Source organism: Malania oleifera, chromosome 10 (assembly GCF_029873635.1).
Source record: "Malania oleifera isolate guangnan ecotype guangnan chromosome 10, ASM2987363v1, whole genome shotgun sequence".
Taxonomy (NCBI): domain Eukaryota; kingdom Viridiplantae; phylum Streptophyta; class Magnoliopsida; order Santalales; family Ximeniaceae; genus Malania; species Malania oleifera.
The window spans coordinates 13,136,940-13,151,171 of record NC_080426.1 but is presented as its reverse complement, the minus strand read 5'-3'; the positions used below and the strand labels follow the sequence as shown (position 1 = coordinate 13,151,171).

Below are 14,232 nucleotides of genomic sequence, written 5' to 3'. Positions count from 1 at the left end.
TATTGGGATTCTTCCAAAATTTTGACTTTAAATAGACTTAACCATATATAATATAATATAATATACATATATATATATATATATGTATGTATGTATATGTATTGACAAATACAAAAGTAAATCATTGCAATAGGAATGTAAAATTCAAAAGTAGTACGTGCTTTGGACGGTTTTATGTATGGCAGCTGATGATTTAATAAAAAAGAGGCCTTATGATTATTCATGGTGAATTACGAATACACAACTCAACTAGGGAGAGTCTATGTGAATAAACAATAGATGCACCATTTTTTTTTGTAAATTTATTTTTTTTAAAGGGGGGAGGGTGGAGATATTCATTTGGAGATGTACATACATAGATAGTAATTTATCGCAATTCTAAAACCTTTGAAGCTAAAACAATTTTAATTATAAAAGTTTCATACTTAAACCATTTGAATTTGAAAGGTTATAATAACTCTTAACTTTAAATTTTATTTCTTCTAAAATTAACTAAAGATAGCATAGAAATTAGGGTACAATGCTAAAAAAATCCCTTGCCGGCCCTAAATTATTATAAAAAACCTCGTACTTTGAAACTAGAAAAATCTTATCCTACACTTGGAAAAAAGTGAGCAATTACTCATTTAACTCGTCCCTTTACAAATTACAAGCAGCTAAAAAATTGTATAGATTATAATTGAAAGTAACAGCTAAATGGAGTATAAAACTAAATTTGTATCAAACATATCCATAACAAGTGATCGAACAATTAAAAATAAATCATATCACCATAACTTGTTATTCAGTCACACGGAATAGACATGTGCCATATGAATATGTTTACAAAAGACGATACACTTACCACCCATGAAGGAAAAAAGTTCTAACCATTTTTTAGCCAGCTTTGAAAGATTAACATTATTGTACTATTACATTGACACAAAATTTTAACATTTACAAAATTAATATTGTGTCTGACGCAAGCTATTTCAAGGACCAATTCGTGTTGACATACTAAAATTGAAAGATTTTGTCGAGCCAATTTGGTTGGAGAAAGGTGGAGAGAAGTGAGGGAAGAAAAGATATCTCCACTTCCATTGTTTGGTTTGCATAACAAGAAGAGGGGAAAAAGAAAGAAGTGGAGAGAAAAAAAAAATAATTGACACGTTGACAATTTAAGAAGTAGGTCTGCAAGGAGAATATTACTTGTTAATAATAATTGACTTTTTTTTTTTTTTTCTCGTAAAACAAATAACATAGAGAAATCAATTTATTTTTAGTGCGAACTATATGAATTGAAAGATTTAATGACTCTATAATGACAAAATAAAAAACACATGCCAAATTATAATTAATGATGAATTATAAAGATTAGGCTAGTCAGGAGAATAGAGGTGACTAAGGATTAATTTGGTCCAAACAAAAAAAAAAGGAAAAGAAAACACGGTTATTCTGAGAAAAAATGTTTGGGTTATATTTAATCAGCAATATTGCTAGCCATTGTACGGAAAATAATAGAGTTTCAAATACATTACTTAAGGTGGACCTTCGGAAACAATCTTACAAGACTTTTTTTCTAAAAAATAATAATGAAATGTTTAGTCTTTTTTTTCTAACTTAGCCCACTCGTGAAATTAAATTACAACTATCTTCAAATCTATATCTTAGTATAAAACATTTGTGTGTGTGTGTGTGTGTGTATATAAAGTGGGGAAAGTAAATCGCGAAAGCGACATTAATTTCGTAGACATCATTCTTGGTGCACAATGATGTGCTAGTAATTATAATGTTTTCTCGAAAATAATAATAATCGTTTTAATACGTAGGGGCAACTTCGGAGACATGAATTATTAATAGCTACTTCTTAGCTACAATTCACATGGCTTTTCCAATATTGATCTTGATCCCTCTCTTGACTCATTCAATATTCAAATTAAGTAAAAACGAAATCATTTTTTAATTTTAGTATGCATAATAAGTAAGCAATACGCTGAGAGATTCAACGTCATATTACATCATATATAGAAGAAATATGGCAAGCTGAGGCATTTAGAAATTATTTATTGAGGGGGTCAAAGCGTAGATACTTTTGTTTTGGGAGGACCAAATGATAATTTTGATGGGTGTGTTTTGGTAAAAAGATATTTAAACCATAGCCGATTTTTATTCTAATTTATAAAGTCAGGTGGAGAGGGTGTTCACAATTCTTTTTTAGCATTTTAAAGTGGAAATGTGTGTATATATATATAGTAAAACCCTATTTAGAACTTGAAATATACTAGAATCCATAATTTCATGTTTGTTATCGATGAAATTAATATATACATATATATATATATATATAAATACCAAATTCATGAACAAAATTTTGATTTTATGCATCAATAATATTTAGTTTTTTAAAATTTTTAATCATACAAAAAAAAAAAAACTTTCACTTTTAATAAAATTTAATATAAAATAAAAATACAATGAAAAATAAATTTCCTCATTTTCCTTTCCTTTTCCCTCCCAAGCAAAATCTTCGATCCAAACGGACCATAAACCATTTTTTTAGGACAATTTCTATAAGCTTTGGGGAACAAAGATTTTTTTTGCATAAGACTTCCCTTGATGAGCCTTTTGGTCTCAAGACAAGCATAGCAAATGTAGCAAACTTTAGATGAATTAATAATGAATATGTCAATTTACAATCCATTTCAATATACAACACCTTATTTTCTATAAGTTAGAATATTTGAGATCTCAATTTTTAACTTTGATCAGATTCCTAATCATAGATTTTGACCCCAATGTGAAAGCTTGAAGATTATACACAATTAAAATGAAAACTTTAACACAGCAATATAATTTAACAAAAAAATTAGGGAAATATTAATCCCTAATCTTATGTTTTCATTACATATTCCAGGGCCCTTTCACAAAATACAAAAAGACAAAAAAGGAAAAAATGTGAATGCTTGAAGATGCTTATGGGTGGAAGCCACTGCCCCTATGGCAAGCTATGGGTCAAAGAAGACCCGAGTTTTGAGGTGACTTTTCCTGTGTGTTTCATACTTCTGAGGTTTCTCTGGGCTTTTAGAAACCAGCGAAGGAGCCGTAGTTTGGAACTTTAAAGGGCAGCCCTAATGATGATGCAGGGTCGTGTGGTTGGCAGCCCAAAAGGCAAAAGGGGTCAAAACATTATGTAGCTCTGAAAGAGAGTCCTGGGCTTAAGAGACACGGTAGCCATCGCAGGGAATGCGTGCGAACTACAGTGGCCTTGAAAGAAGCATCATGCTTTTCAGGTCGGGTCGATGTAGTGATTGATGACTTGGGGTATGGTTTGTACTGTTCCTTTTTTTCTTTTTTCTTTTTTCTTTTTTCTTTTGTTTCGCCAAAGTAGAAAAATAGAATTACAAGGAGTGGACTAATGGGTCAGTCACCTCTAATTTTCCACATCCCCTGTTTATCCACAAAACTTGGAATGTCAATGCACTACTGGGTCTGTTTGTAGAATTTCTTCGACACAAGTTATAGGACTGAGAAGAATTTTCCAAAGGGAAAAGGTAAAATATCTTAGTTTATGTTTGGTTTGTGGGAATACATATACCTAGAAATAAGATGAATGCAATGGGAATATAATTCAAATTGTAGAGGAATGCAATACAGTACGAAGAGATTGTCCATGCAAACTCCATTCAGTCTGAAATAGGAAAGGAAAGACATTTCCATAAGGAAACCGTGTAGCAAGCGGGTTTCATATGATCCCCCAACTTGGTCACAGTGGGTTAAATGGCGGCCATGATACTAAATAGTTACACCTCTCCTAGACAACGGGCGAGCTGGATTTTGAGGCCTCGCCAAAAAAATGTGAATTTTGCTGAGCTAGGAATGTACATCATTGTGAATTTTGCTGAGCTAGGAATTTACATCATCCACTTGCCAGCTCAGCTTGCCATGGACGAACCTAGCATCCTTGCCTTCAAAGTCCTTGTTCCCCCCTACTTAAGGCACTCATGCATTCACCTTGACCCATAAGTATGAAATATCAACCCAGATATTTCAGCAGTCTGCATAAGCAAAATTGAACTTTACCACTGATCGTGCTCTAAAATGTTTGAATGTCGGAGGGGCTTGCATTTACAATCAGCTATTGATGAAGATGGCTATAAGAATATTTCCACATGCTTGGATGAAACTATAATGAGAATAATTACATGAGCAGTCCCTATAGACAGTGACCAAGAAACAAAAGCAAGCCAAGAGTAGAAAAAACAAGATGCAACTGCTTTACACCACAGAAAAATTTTGACAAACTTAGAAAGACAAGCAGTCATGGATGGCGGCATCTGGGTTCAAACCCGAACGTTTAGTTATAATAGCATTGTACAGAAACTTCAAGAGTCTCAAAGAATTACAAAATTATATAATAGCATCAACAAATGCAACATTAATGTTAAGCACTTAAAGCTACATTTTTCCAACTACTAGTATTTTGATGATGAGTTGTTGTCTAGGTCATTTTTTGACCGTTAGGTTTTTAAATTTTAAGCAATGATCTAGTCTTTTTTCTTACAGAATACAACCTCCTTCCAAAATGTCTTATATCACAACAAATACAAATTTCCATCATTGTAGTTTGGTCTGAAACAGAAATCTATCCACCAAAACACCATTTTCTCATGTGATGTATAAGGTTCCCTGCACACAAGATCACCGTGCCTTCCAAGTTCAAACTTTGAATTAAGCAACATAGGTCCATACAACAAACCATTTATCTGTTTTATAGTAGAAAAGTAGTGCTTGTTTACAATTGAAAACATGAATTCCACAGAATTTAATATTACAATCATGATTCATATATAACTAATAATTATTGTACTTCTAAAAAATATATTATTTTATTATTTTTGACTCTTCTCAATGGTGAAAATGCATTTATCTTAACATTGGGAGGTTGAATTTTCCTAAACCCTTAAGGTTTTTGTTGGGATTAAGGATTTTGTTTGAGAGGGAAAGGAAAGGAAAAGAAAATAACAAGGAAATCTGTTTTCCATGTGTTTTCTTTCATATCAAATACTACTAGAAATAAAATTTATTTTAATATGATAAATAATTAAGAAAAAATCATATGTTAATGTGTAAAATCATTTTTATGTTCATTCATTTCCTATATATTTTATTCTCATTTCTCCCTCGATAACTAAACGTGAAAAAGTGGATTCCTTCAAATTTTCCTCTCCTTTCCCTTACGTTTCCAAGTAACAAAAAGGGCATTGATGAAACTGTGCAACTCTTATGAGCGTAAGAAATATAGGAGCATCCCACAGAAATTTCACTAATGCGACTGTGAAAGTGGACCTGCGACTGTATGAAAATTGGCTTCCTCTAAAATATGTTCAATAAATTAGAATTAGAACAAGAATGAAATGTGCCAGTTATTAAAGCTCATGTCTACACCTAAGTCATCACATCTCAGCTATACTATCTACTTCCTTTAAGCATTCATGGTTCCAAGTTTGAGATAACTAATGATTCTGGAGCAGAGATACTACTTCACTTGGTGGACGTTCAATACAGAATCGCACAGCACACCTTCACTAACAGTAAGTCTCCCTATCATTGATAAACGCTCAACATACTTTAAAGTGAAAATGAGTAGGGGAATGTTGATGCATTTTAATATTATATATCAATATTTTATGCATTTCATCATGCATCTAGGAATTTGAAGTGATTTTTAAATCATGAGATGTATGTCAAATGATTTATCAATTCACACACATATATATGCTTTTCATCTTTCAAGGTTCATTATCATTAATGTGTACATAAATTTTCATGCATCTCTGATGTGCCCATAAGTAAGCCCTCTTGCACTCAATTCTCCAAAACAGAACACCAAGTCTAATCCTAGAGAGTTCTATCCTTTGAAGAAGGATGTTTCTTCAGGGAAGATACTCCTGTCGTAAGCTTCCCATAGTGCTTGGAGCAGTGAATTCACACCTCACTCTGAATCTCTGATTGGTTTCATATTTTTTACTTAATTTATTTTATTTAACAAAAAAGTTAAAAGGATATAAGACAACAAGCTTTAAGTAGACAGTCGAACAGAATATTTTACGGATAAGATTAGAAAGCCCAATGCCCTCTAATTCCCTTAAAGCCCATGAACTTTTCCTAAGTTGCATGCTTAAGTTTTTGACAAGGAAACTTTGACAGACTATTCAATTGAGGGGGATTCCTCCTTGATCCAGCATCAACAAGGGAGAGAAGTAGAGAAGAGGAAAAAGAAGATACCTGAATTAACTTCTAAAATTTCAAATTCTACCAAAACTGTCTACAACAATACAATCTACTAATATATATATATATATAGCAATAACTAAAGCGAATAAAATTACAAATAAATCCCTTATTGATGACCCCTAAGACACATAAAAAATTGAAACTAAATTCCCACAAACACAATCCTAATTAATTACTCCTAAATATATTGGGCTCAGGACACTAACTCCTGAATCTACATGTTTTGAATCAGCCTCCAAGGAAGGTCCACCCATGGTCTGGCTTCTTGTTGTTCTGCATCAAATCTCCCCCAATTGAAAAACAAGAAAAAAAAATGACCTCAAATTTGGAAGATAAAGGAGGCTAATTTGGAATTGTCATCAATAAACACATCCGGAATGACCAACTCGGCAATAGGAATGTTCTGAAGGCTTCTTGAACACGCATGCTCTTGCTCTTAGTGTCTTCAAGTTGGAAAACTTTGACATGATCAATATAGCCATTTTCATTGCCTCTGTTGATACAACCAAGTTTCAAAATAATCTTCTCGCCATTATATTGATGGACATGTATTCTAATGCTCTTCAATCACACTCAAAATCATCCAAGGAGAACCATGAACAGATAGCCAAACTAATCTTGCCATTATATTGATGGACGTGTGCTCTAATGCTCTTCAATCACGCTCAAAATCATTAAAGGAGAACCATGAGCATATGGCCAATATTCATGGGTATGATATTATATCATACTGAACATTATCAAAAAGTCGCTCTTTTGGATAGGAAGTAAACATATTTCCCAGATATGCACACTAGTATTATCAACACAAGATATCTCATAAGGCTGTGGGTGAGGCATAGGATCGAGAAGATCTTCAGTTGAAGGATGGGGAATTTGATGATGTTGATGGTGTGGGCAAATAATTCCAGCAAGAGGGGCAACCAAGAAGTGCAGTGGCGAAAGGAACTTTTTGACAGCATGTTGTTGGTGTTTGGCAATCAGATGGCATGAAATTTTGGGGAGGAGTCAGGCTCATGGTTTCAATTCGCAATGGTGGTTGATATGTCTGCAATAGAGAAAGTTAAGTGATGAAACAAAATTAGGGCAATTCCAGTACAAGGAGCACTGGTAACTGATTATTTCTGGAAGCAATGGAGATGGAAGTTTGATGAAAAAAGAGTGATGAATGGAGAAGATCAAACAGTAAGATAGAAGGGGCGTGCAAAAAAGGGCAAAGCTATAGAAATGAAAAAGAAGGCTGGAAATTAACAGAAGACAGGAGGAAGAGAAAGACCAGGAGGGGGAAAATAGGGGATAAGAAATAGAAGAATGGAGATTATGATTGGGATCTGATCCCAAACGATGCAGCACCAAGAGGGAAGAAAGAAGAGAGAGAGAAGATAGAGGAATAAGAAATAATTTTTGTGGCGGGTGGGAGGGGAACATGTTAACTTCCCAGATTTCAAATTCGCCAAAAAACTGTCTACAGTGGAACACAAACAACCTACTAATATTAAAAAACTAATACAAATAAAATTATAAATAAATCCCTTACTGATTAATTGAAAAAAAAAACTTGTAATACAACTAAAAAAAAAAGCCCCTACATAATCATAATCTTAATTAACTACTTCTAAATCTATTGGGCTCATGACCCAGTAAATTCTTGACCCAAATTCTTTCCAGTCAGCATCTAATGAGGATCCACACAGTCAGTCTTCTTGTTTTGCATCCCCCTCCCCCCTCCCTCAAAGGATGCATTTGGATCCAAAGGATGTGTCTACAAGGAAAATAGAAATAAGATTCTTCAATTTTATTTCGAGAATAAATACTAACAGATGGAATGGATAATAAGTCAAGACAAAGAAGGAAAGATGATATGAATGAAATCTCATCAACTATAAAACACTACAAACAATACAATACTGTTGCCAAGTTCCATTCTCACCACCACTGCCATCAGAAACTCCAAATGACAACCTCCTCCCCAAAATAATAGAATAAGAACACAATGAGGAAAAATATGAGCAGAGAGCAGTATGCTAACTGTTCTATTTGTCATTCTTCAAAAAGAAATGTCATTTCAAAGCCACAACTTATTTGGAAGTAGACATTTGATAAGAGAATTTTCATAGCACAGTTTAGCTAGATGTATTGCTGTCAAATATAATTGTAGAAATATTGACACAATCATTTAATGAGCAGCAAAGGAAATGCTACGGTGAAGGTACAGGAAAATTAATGAAAATCAGATAACTGTACCTGGAAGAACCTTGTTATTTGCACAGATGACAAGACCACAACTATATCAAGCAAATCATCTCAATCTCCAAAGTTTTGTCCTGCCAGTTCACCAGTCCTGAATGACATCACTGACATGCAAAGGCTTGACAGCAGTATATTCAACATGAAGCTGGAACATCAACAAAAATCCACTAAACTTCAGATGATGAGAATTGATGCTTTTCCAGAAAATATACAAGACTAAAGAAGCAGATCAATATCAGATTATGCAGTTTTTTACCTTTCTAAATCTTACTATTTTACAGATGCCAATTTACATAAACATTCATCATCATCAGCTAATAATATAAACTGCAGTTAGTTCATGCAAGTGGGGGCATACACAAATACAAATAAATCAACATGTTTTCAGGGAATGCAATCAAGTTAATGACTTCTCAGCTGAACTGGCTGACAGTGCTCTATATATGAAATTAAGACTATTTATTCATCAACAAAACCAGTGACTAAAAATCAATAAATTTACTCAGCATTAACCCCAACTACTTTTTTTTTTATCAGAATAAAGGGTCACAGATTAATTCCAAGATTTACACGCATGAGATGTGATGGTGTGTCTCAGTTTAGAAAAAAAAAGGGTCACCATGTTTACACCAGGCATCAGCCAGCTGCAATACTTTGTTCCGAGGCTGGAACCAATTTTTCCTCATATTAGGCAGCTTGTATCTAGCTTGAGCTCCCCTCAGCACCCCTAGTTTTAATCCTTTTTGAGAGTTACTAATTGATGTTAATAATGATGATCAAGATGATGATGATAAGTATATGAATTTTTTCCAGCATATTGCTTTCTCTTGGCCATGTGGATTTCCTAGCTTGTAGGCTTGTAGCCTCCTCTTCCTCCTTTCAGGTGCTGCTCATGCACACTACTCATCTTAGCTTTGCACTCTAAATTATAATTCCATCCTCTACCCAATAAAATCCCTAAACCTGAGAATTTTTGTTTTTTTTTTTTTTTTTCCACAACAACAAAACCCTATAATTTGCTACCGAAAATCCTGGTCTTTTGTGGCACAAAATTTCCAGCATCTGTTTTTCTTGAATGAAAAAGAAGAAGACAATGTTATTAAAACTGAGAGTTTCCCTTGTCTATGGTGTGGCCAAGAATGCTATCTTAGATTTCACTGGGAAGGGTCTGGACAAGCTGTGAGAGAGATTGCTTGAATTAATCGAGCCTTAATTTCTTCCAAAGATTGGGTGATTTGAAAGAGGTTAGGGGTCTTGGTCCATTGTAATAAATATGACCTGAACTTTAATCCTTGTTTTGTCCATTGGACCTTGTTCAAGTGTGGAATGATATCGAATCCAATGAGAAGGTCCTTGTTTGGAAGGTTAGAGGACAAGGAGTCCTCCCCAGAAAATTAGGAAAGCAGAAAATCTATAATACAGCAAAGAAAGAACAGGAAAACAGAAGAAACAATATAAGTATCCATCACAAAAGCGCTGCCCTCCAATCTTTTATGACGTAGGGCAGAGAAAGACCCCAAAAAAATCCAAGAGAGTGTATCCACATGAAGGCTAGGAAAGTCGCTCAATCCCATAAAAGCTCTGAGCAGGTTGTTCGACCTTTAAAAATCGTAGTGTTCTTCTCTATCACAAGGTCCATAGGATGGCAAAAACAGCTGCACTCCAAAGAGCTCTGCCATTCTGTTCTTTCCAAAAACACGAAATAGGCATTCAATTTGTTGCTTTCACAACACATGATACATTTGTCCTAACTGAGAGTCTTATAGGGCCTTCTCTGAAGCAAATCATGCATGCTAATCCTTTCCAGGATCATAATCCAGACAAAAGCCCAAATATTACCTGGCACCTTAGACCTCCCAAGCATGTGATTCCAAGGAAAAAAGGTTAGGCGTGTGGGTTTTATGAAGGTGAGAGAGGAAAGATTTGGAATTAAGCATACATGAGGAGTCCCCTTTCCCACACTCTCATCCTCACTAGAAGAGGGAAATGCACTAGTCCAACAAGTATAGTGACCTCATCAACCTCTCTTTCATTGAGATTCCTGAGGAAAATGGAAATCCCAAGGAGGATACCACTCAGAAGAAGTAAAGGAGCTGATGGGAGCATTATGAAGTGATGAAAGCTTAAAAAGACAAGGAATCATCAGCTACTGTGATAAAATTTAGTTCCAGCATTCTTGTGGTTAAATTTCAAATAAATCTAGCCCTAGTTCTCCCAATCGTACTCTCTAGCCTCTACCAGAGTCATAAGCCTTAATATCTTTTATTTTTCCTAGCCCAAGCTCTCCTAAGCCTGTAGGCAGACCTTTCCCTAATCTGTCCTGTTGACTCCAATCCGGTTTTGATAATGACAAATCACTTGGTATTTGATCTGTGTATTGAGTTTGTGAACAAGAACTATATTAAGCATGCACGGAAGGATAACGAGTCATGGAATCCTTAAAGTAAAGCACACAAATCTTGGCAAGATCCATGGAACTCAAAGAGTACGAGAATCAAGATGCAAACAGCAAAGTTCAAGAACATCCCAGGAATGGGTACTTAGAACTCATGTATTTACATTTTCATATGATTTAATTTGAGACTCAACATAACTTAGAATGACTTTAGGATTCATGCATTTCATGTATATCATTAGGGGACTTTCATGGATTTGGAAATGTCTTTGAAATCATGGAAAATATGTTTTATACAAGATCCAAGAAGGAGAGCAAAGCAGAATTTTAAATTAAAAAAGAAAAATTCAGAAAATGAGGACTTCGGTTGACTAAACTCAACCTCGGTCATCTGAAAAATTTCCTCATACGTCTGAAGAATAAGTTCAGTCGTTTGAAGAATTTTGGGTGAAAAACATAAACTGGCAGAAGCACCTCAGATGACTGAACCTTGACCTCGGTCGTCTGAATTGGCACTTCGGTCATCTAAACCTTGACCTCGGTCACCTAACCCTGTGTCCAAACTATTTTGTTTGAAGGATAAAAGTGACTTTGGTCGTCTGGGACCAAGACCTCAGATGTCTGAACTTGCTAGAAAGATTAAAAATTTAATTTTTATTAAGCAAACACACGAGATATCTTTTGATCCAACGGTTGAGATCAATTCTAAGGGTAAGACACTATAAATACTGATTATCTAAACCCCAGTACGCAAGCTAAACACAAGAAGATCAACGTAAAGCAAAGAACACATCTTGTTGAAAAGAAAACGGAGATACTTGAGCTGATTGCTGTACGTTTGCCTACGCTCTAGTTTCTAAACATCATCTTTAGGCAAATCACCTCAGAAAATCTAAAGGGATCTCTATTATACATCTTGTGCTTCAACTTGGTCGAGGTTTGGTTATTACATTTAGTTTTGTTAGAGAATCTCATATCACCATCTGTTTTGATATCTTTAAAGAAACTTGATATTGAGTTTTCACATTCATATAAAGATCGTTTTTGACAAACTCGGTACTTGAGAAAGTTTTGTATTTGACCATTGATTAAAGTTTATTTATTCAAGTGTATTCTTAATTTAAAGCTGATATTTTTTAATACATCTAAACTATTTGAATATACCTATATCCTTAGAAGTGCATAACTATCTATATACATATTGAAGGATCTGAAAATCAAATATTAAGTTTGTTGATCTTTGGCATTATCATCTTAGAGATACATATATATATATATATATATATATATATATATATATATATATATTAAGTCAATATTATCAAGATCACATGAGTTTGAAATATTTAGAGAAATATTGTTTGTTTGACAAAGTGTGTTTGGCATCTTTGCAATCTACAAAGCTATCTTTATATACAAAGATCTAACCTAAGATCTCCAAAGCATTGTTTTATACAAACATTTTTGGGAGACTTGATCAAAAGGGATTTGTGTGTTCAAGCATATCATACATAAACGATTATATCGTTTCATACATTCCAAGCTTCAGATTTTATCATATGTTAATGTATTAGGAATTTGAATTGTACTCACGAGTTTTTGGTTGGAAGCATTTTTGAGTGTTTTGTTTCAGATTCTATTGTATACACGATTCGGTGTGTGAACCGGTGTTTAAGGAGAGAATTGTATCTCTTGTAAGCAGCGGAGTAGGAGGGAGTTGTACCTCTTGTAAGCAGCGGATTGTAAGGGAAGCTCCGACCCAATTCAAGGAGCAGGGATTTTAGTGAAATCCTTGAGTGGTTGCTCAAGGCGAGGACGTAGGCCGAGTTGGCTGAATCTCGTAAAATCGCCTTTGTCTTCTCTCTTCCCTTTACTATTTATTTTCAGCACTATATTTACATTGTTCGTATTGCATGTGTAGGTTGAATAACATTGCACACAATTAATTGGGTAATTAAGACTCTTTGGTAAATTGAATTTGTAGGGATTAAATATACAAGTAGGGATTAAGTGGTAAATAGATTCAAAGAATTTTAAAATACCCAATTCACCCCCCTCTTGGGATTACACCTAATTCAAACATGTCCTATAAGTCAAAAGCCATGCATTTTTTAATAAATCAAAATCCAGAGAAGTTTTGGTGGTGAAAAATAAATATTGATCCAAAAAAGTTTAAGAAATGGTCAAGTTGCTGGAGAAAGTAGGATATGTATACCTTTGAATTTTTATATATTCAGTTTATCTTAATTAGGCCTTACTATAGCAACTTACCACTTAGAGTAGGATACACGATTCACAATTTTGTGAATCAACAATTCAACATGGCTCTACCTGAGGCCACAGAGATGCTGACATTTTGTGTGTATTTTTTTTTTTTTTTTAATGAATTAAAGCAACAAATTTTGATTTTGTTTTCAATAATAAATAAATCATGAAACAGTAGTTCATGGCACTTTGTCCATTTTGACAAGATTCAAAAAAGAAAATCAAATCAAATCAAGCTAAACAAATAGAGTCTTGCCAAATGATTGGTGTTGCTGCTTTAGGAAAAAATGGAAATGACAACAAAGAACAGGAAACAAAAAGGACATTTTCAAAATGCACCCCAGGGTTTGTGTGCTAGAACAATGTTAACATCATTTTTAAGTTCAAATTTTAAAAAAGGCCCTAAACCAAACCTAACATGAAACAGAAAAGGGAGCAAAAGAGAATCTAAAGATTCTAAACCCTACTTTCTGATCCAGAATTACATATAATTCGGTAAGTCATGGAATGACACCTAACGAAGTAATACCATTAAAAAGAGAGTGCAATTACATCAAATATTCAAGGGCTTTTAAAAGAGAAACAGCATTCATAAAGTTAAGTCAAGTTACTCCAACTTCAGCCCCTATGTATAAACAAGGAAATTTTTTTTATCAGACATAAACACAGAAAATTAGTCATCAAATATGAAGAAATCTTAACCAAACAAGTGCACAATAATCACATCTTAATTCATGCAATTTGTAAGCACATATATATGTTGGCATGTAATTTGTATGTACATACATATGCTGATGGAAGGTGAAAATTTAGAGAGGAAAAAACATTATTGGAATAATCAATTTAACGAAGTGAGACTGATAATATCGCTAATAATGGTTATAAATTTTACAAAGCCTGTGATGTTATAAACCATATGTCATTCAATAAACACCTCTAAAAATTAATCATGCACCCAAAAACTGGGAGCCGAAAACTACTCTTGTGGCACCACCAGTAGCACTATCATCATGACCAATCCTATTGCTCCTCCTTTAACTGCCAGAGTC

The 14,232-nt window shown here is 34.0% G+C and overlaps 1 protein-coding gene across 4 annotated transcripts in view; it reads right to left on the bottom strand.

The window, feature by feature from the left end:
- Positions 1-3,581: 3,581 nt before the first annotated feature.
- The window catches only part of LOC131167103 (pentatricopeptide repeat-containing protein At2g16880), a 36,276-nt gene continuing 25,625 nt past the window's right edge, over positions 3,582-14,232 (bottom strand). The window contains exons 2-3 of one of the 4 annotated variants that reach the window (XM_058125912.1): positions 8,518-8,668; positions 3,582-4,162 (exon numbers count right to left, since the gene is read on the bottom strand). The gene's annotated coding sequence lies outside the window, so the exon portion shown is untranslated. Of the gene's footprint in view, positions 4,163-7,766; positions 8,036-8,517; positions 8,669-14,232 lie in introns of those variants that run through there. The other 3 variants (XM_058125911.1, XM_058125913.1, XM_058125914.1) reach the window with 3 other exon arrangements.